Consider the following 6,629-nt stretch of genomic DNA (forward strand, 5'->3'; position numbering starts at 1 on the left):
TCTGAAAATATAGATGTTGGTCCATTATCGTCGATGGGTACGAAAATCGCTTGAAAAGTCCAAATGAAATCGAGGACCGGGAGACCATTATAGAATTCTTGTTATAAATTTATAACTATGTTTTGGGTTCCCCGCCAGATTTCACACACTAGCCATCGTCTTGTACGAAAATACCCCGAAAAGTCTAGATCAAATCGAGGACCAGAAGACTCTTATAGCATTCTTCTCATAAATTTATAAATGTGATTCGGGTTCTGCGTCAGATTTCAAACACTATCCATTGCTTATTCGAAAATATGAATTTCGATCTATTTTTGTCATGTGTACGAGAGACCCTTATAGCATTCTTCTCCAAAATTTGTAACTGTGCTTCAGATTCCGCGTCATATTTCAAACACTAGCCATCGTTTATTCCGAAAATACGGATTTCGGTTCATTTTAGTCAGGTGGTACGAAAATCGCCCGAAAAGTCTAGATGAAATCTAGGACCGGGTGACCCTTATAGCATTCTTCTTCTAAATTTATAATTGTGTTTCGGGTTTCGCGTCAGATTTCAAACACTAGCCATAGTCTTTTTCGAAAAAACGGATTTCGGTCCATTTTAGTTGGATCGTACGAAAATCGCCCGAAAAGACCAAATGAAATCGAGGACTGAGAGACCCTTATAGCATTCTTCTCCAAAATTTATAACTGTGTTTCGAGTTCCGCGCTAGACTTCTAACACTTACCCAAGTCTGTTCCGAAAATACAGATGAAATCGAGGACCGAGAGACACTAATAGCATTCTTCTCCAAAATTTATAATTGTGTTTCGGGTTTCGTGCCAAATTTCAAACACTAGCCATCGTTTGGTCCGAAAATAAGAATTTCGTCCATTTTTGTCGGGTGATACAAAAATCGACTGGAAAGACCAGATGAAATCGAGGACCAGGAGTCCGTTATAACATTCTTATCCTAAACTTATAACTGAGTTTCGGGTATTGCCTCAAATTTCAAAAAAACGGATTTCGGTCCATTTTTTGTGGGGTGTTACGAAAATCACCCGAAAAATCAAGATGAAATCGAAGACCGAGAGACACTTATAGCATTATTCTCCAAAATTTATTAATGGTTTTTAAGTTTTGCGCCAGATTTCAAACACTTGCCATCGTTTAGTCCGAAAATACAGATTTCAGTCCTTTTTTGTCGAGGGGTAAGAAAATCGCGTGAAAAGTCCAGATGAAATCGAGGACCGAGAAACCCTTATAGCATTCTTCTCCTAAATTTATAATTGTGTTCCGAGTTCCGTGTCAGATTTCAAATATTAGCAATTGTTTTGTTCAAAAATACAAATTTGGGTCCATTTTAGTCGAGTGGTACGAAAATCACCCAAAAATACCAAATGAATCGAGAACCGGGAGACCCTTATAGCATTGTTCTCCTAAATATATAACAGGGTTTCAAGTTACAGGTCAGATTTCAAACACTAGCCATCTTCTGGTTGGAAAATATAGATTTTGGTCCATTTTTGTCGAGGGGTACGAAAATTACCCGAAAATTCCAGATGAAATCGCCGACCCAGAGACCTTGATAGCATTCTTCTTCTAAATTTATTACTGTATTTCACGTTCCATGTCAAATTTCAAACACTAGCCATCGTCTGGTCCGAAAATACGGATTTCAATCCATTTAAGTCTAGTGGTATAAAAATCGCACGAAAAGTCCAAATGAAATCGAGAATCGGGAGACCCTTATAGAATTCTTCTCCTAAATTTATAAATGTGTTTCAGATTCCATTTAATACCACTATTTTTGATACAAAAGTCCTAATAATATCTTCACAGCGTCAGATTTCAAACACTAGTCATCGTCTTGTTCGAAAATACAGATTTCTTTCCATTTTTGTCAGGTGGTACGAAAATCGCCCGAAAAGTCCAGATGAAATCGAGGACCGGGAAACCCTTATAGCATTCTGCTCCTAAATTTATAACAGTATTTCAGGTTCCGCGTCAAATTTCAAACACTAGCTCTGCTCTGGTCCTAAAATACAAGATTCAGCCCATTTTTGCAGGTGTTACGAAAATCGATCTAAAAGTACAAATGAAATCGAGGACCGGAAACCCTTATAGCATTCTTCTCCTTAATATATAACAGTGTTTCAGGTTCCGCTTCAGATTTCAAACACTAGCCATCGTCTAGTCCGAAAATACATATTTTGGTCAATTTTTATCTAGGGGTACGAAACTCGCCCGAATAGTACAGATGAAATCGAGGACCGGGAGACCCTTATAGCATTCTTCTCCGAAATTTATAACTGTGTTTTGGGTTCCACGTCAAATTTCAAACACTAGCCATCGTTTGGTCCCAAAATACAGATTTCGGTCAATTTTTGTCTAGTGGAACGAAAATCTCCCGAAATGTCCAGAGGAAATCGAGGACCAGGAGACTCTTATATCATTCTTCTCCTAAACACAGTTATAAATTTTGACGCGGAACCCAAAACACAGTTATAATTTTTGGAGAAGAATGCTATAAGGGTCTCCCGGTCCTCGATTTCATATCGACTTTTTAGGCAATTTCTGTACCACCCGAAAAATATGGACTGAAATTCGTATTTCCAAACCTGATGATGGCTAGTCTTTGAAATCTCACGCATAACCCGAAACTCAGTTATAAATTTAGGAGAATAATGCTATAAGAATCTTCTTCTCCTCGATTTTATCTGGACTTTTCGGGCAATTTTCGTACCCCTCGACAAAAATGGACCAAAATCTGTATTTTCGGACTAGACGATAGCTAGTGTTTGAAATTGGCTGTGGAACCCGAAACAAAGCTATAAATTTTGGAGAAGAATACTATAAGGGTTTCCATGTCCTCGATTTTCATACCACCCGACAAAAATGGACCAAAATCAATATTAGTGGAACAAACCAAGGCTACTGTTTGAAATTTGACACGGAACACGACACAAAATAATAAATTTTGGAGAAGAATTCTATAAGGGTCTCCGGTTCTCGATTTGATCTAGACTTTTCAGGTGATTTTCATACCACCCGACAAAAATGGACCGAAATCAATATTTCTGGACCAGACGAGGGCTAGTGTTCGAAATTTGACGCTGAACCTGAAACACATTTATCAATGTTCGAGAAGAATGCAATAAGGGTCTCCCTGTCCTCGATTTCATCTAGTCTTTTTGGGCGATTTTCATACAACTAGACTAAAATGGATTGAAATCCGTATTTTCGGACCAGACGATGGCTAGTGTTTGAAATTTAACATGGAACCCGAAATACAGTTATAAACTTAGAAGAAGAATGTTATAAGGGTCTCTCGGTCGTCTATTTCATCTAGACAATTCCGACGATTTTCATACCCCTCGACAAAAATGGACAAAAATCTATATTTTCGGACCAGATGATGGCTAGTGTTTGAAATCTGACCCAGAATTCGTAACACTGTTATATATTTAGGAGAAGTAAGATATAAATGTCTCCCGGACCTCGATTTCATCTAATATTTTCGGGTGATTTTCGTACCACCCGACTAAAATTGACCAAAATTCGTATTTTTGAACAAAAAAATGGCTAGTGTTTGAAATCCGAAACGGAACTCGGAACGCAGTTATAAATTTAGGAGAAGAATGCTATAAGGGTCTCTAGGTCCTCGATTTCATATATTCTTTTCATGCGATTTTCATACACATCGACAAAAAAAGGCTGAAATCTATATTTTTGGACTAAACAATGGCAAGGGTTTGAAATCTGGCGCAGAACCTAAAAACTAGTAATAAATATTGGAGAATTATGCCATCATGGTCTCCCGGTCCTGGATTTCATCTGAACTTTTTGTGTGATTTTCATACCACCCGACAAAAAACGGACCGAAATCCGTATTTTCGAAAAAGATGATTGCTAATGTTTGAAATCTGATGGGGAAACCGAATCTCAGTTATAAATTTAGGAGAAGAATGCTATAAGGGTCTCCTGGTCCTTGATTTCATCTGGTCTTTTCGAGCGATTTTCGTAACACCCGACAAAAGTGGACCGAAATTCATGGTTTCAGACCAGACGATGGCTAGTGTTTGAAATCTAACGCATAACCCGAATTTATAACTGTGTTTCGAGTTCCGCGTCAGATTTCAAAGACTAACAATCGTGTGGTTCAAAAATACGGATTTCGGTCCATTTTAGGCGGGTGGTACGAAAGTCACCTGAAAAGTCCAGATGAAATCTAGGACCGAGAGACCCTTATATCATTATTCTCCAAAATTTATAACTGTGTTTAGGGTTCCGCGTCAGATTTCAAACACTAGCGATTGTCTTTTTGCAAAATACGCATTTCGGTCCATTTTAGTTGGATCGTTTGAAAATCTCCCGAAAAGTCCAGATGAAATCGAGGACCGAGAGACCCTTATAGCATTCTACTCCAAAATTTATAAATGTGTTCCAAGTTATGCGCTAGACAATTTATGCGCTAGACCGAGGGACCCTTATAGCATTCTTTTCCGAAAATACATATTTTAGACCATTTTTGTCGAGGGGTACGAAAATCGCTTGAAAAGTCCATATAAAATCGAGGACCGAGAGACCCTTATAGCATTCTCCTCCAAAATTTTAATTTTGTTTCGGGTTTCGCGCCAGATTTCAAACACTAGCCATCGTCTTGTTCGAAATACGGATTTCGGTCGATTTTTGTCGTTGTTACGAAAATCGCTCGAAAAGACCACTTGAAATCGAGGACCAGATGACCCTTATAGCATTCTTCTTTTAAATTTATAACTGAGTATCGGGTTCCGCCTCAGATTTCAAACACTAGCAATTGTCTTGTTCAAAAATACGGATTTCGGTCCATTTTATTCGGGAGGTACGAAAATCACCCGAAAATACCAGATGAAATCGAGGATCGGGAGACCCTTATTGCATTCTTCTCTAAAATATATAACAATGTTTTGGATTCTGGGTCAGATTTCAAACACTAGCCATCGTCTAGTCCAAAAATATATATTTTGGTCCATTTTTGTCAAGGGGCACGAAAATCACCCGAAAAGTCCAGAAGAAATCGACGACCGAGAGACCCTTATAGCATTCTTGTTTTAATTTTATAACTGTATTTCGGGTTTCATGTCCAATTTGAAATACTAGCCATCGTGTGGTACGAAAATACGGATTTCAATCCATTATATTCTAGCTGTATGAAAATCGTTCGAAAAGTTCAGATGAAATCGAGGACCGGAAGACCCTTATAGCATTCTTCTCCTAAATATATAATAGTATTTCAGGTTCCGCATCTAATTTCAAACACTAACCCTCTTGTGGTCCGAAAACACAGATATCAGTCCTTATTTGTCGGGTGTTACGAAAATCGATCCAAGAGTCCAAATGAAATCGAGGACCAGGAAACCCTTATAGCATTCTTCTCCTTAATATATAACCGTTTTTCAAGTTCCGCGTTAGATTTCAATCACTAGCCATTGTCTGGTCCAAAAATACATATTTCGGTCCATTTTAGTCGATAGGTACGAAAATCGCCTGAAATGTGCATATGAAATCCAGGACCAGGAGACTCTTATAGCGTTTTTCTCCTAAATTTGTAATTATGTTTCGGGTTCCGCGTCAGATTTCAAACACTATCCATTGTCTTGTTCGAAAATATTGATTTCGGACCATTTTTGTTATGTGGTACGAAAATCGCCCTAAAAGTCTAGATGAAATCGAGGACCGGGAGACCCTTATAGCATTCATCTCATAAATATATAACAATGTTTCGGGTTACGCGTCAAATTACAAACACTTGCCATCTTATGGTCAGAAAATACAGATGTTGGTCCATTTTTGTCGAGGGGTACAAAAATCGCACGAAAAGTCCAGATAAAATCGAGGACCGAGAGACCTTTATAGCATTCTTCTTCTAAATTTATAAATGTGTTTCAGGTTCCGCGTCAGATTTCAAACACTAACGATCATCTTGTTCCAAAAAAGTATATAGGTCCATTTTAGTCGGGTGGCACGAAAATTGCCTAAAATATCCAGATGAAATCGAGGACCAGAAGACTTATGGCATTTTTCCCTAAATTTACAACTGCGTTTCGGGTCCCGTGTCAGATTTCAAACACTAGCCATCGTCTTGTTCGAAAATACGGATTTCGGTCTATTTTAGTTGAGTGGTATGAAAATTGCCCGAAAAGTCCAGATGATATCGACGACCGGGAGACCCTTATAGCATTCTTCTCCAAAATTTATAACTGTGTATTGGGTTCCGCTTCAAATTTCAAACACCAGCCCTCGTCTGGTCTGAAAATACAAATTTCGGTCAATTTTTGTCGGTGGTACGAAAATCGCCCGAACAGTGCAGATAAAATCGAGGACCGAGAGATCCTTACAGCATTCTTCTCCTAAATATACAACAGTGTTTCGTGTTATGCGTCAGATTTCAAACACTAGACATCGTCTTGTTCGAAAATACGGATTTTGGTCCATTTTTTCAGTGTGGTGCGAATATCGCCCGAAGAGTCCAGACGAAATCGAGGACCCAGCGACTCTTATATCATTCTTCTTGTTAATATATAACAATGTTTCGGGTTCCGCGTCAGATTCAAACACTAGCAATCGTTTGGTACGAAAATACAAAATTTGGTCAATTTTTGTCGAC

The sequence above is a fragment of the Cicer arietinum genome, chromosome 3 (genome assembly GCF_000331145.2).
Source record: "Cicer arietinum cultivar CDC Frontier isolate Library 1 chromosome 3, Cicar.CDCFrontier_v2.0, whole genome shotgun sequence".
Lineage (NCBI taxonomy): Eukaryota > Viridiplantae > Streptophyta > Magnoliopsida > Fabales > Fabaceae > Cicer > Cicer arietinum.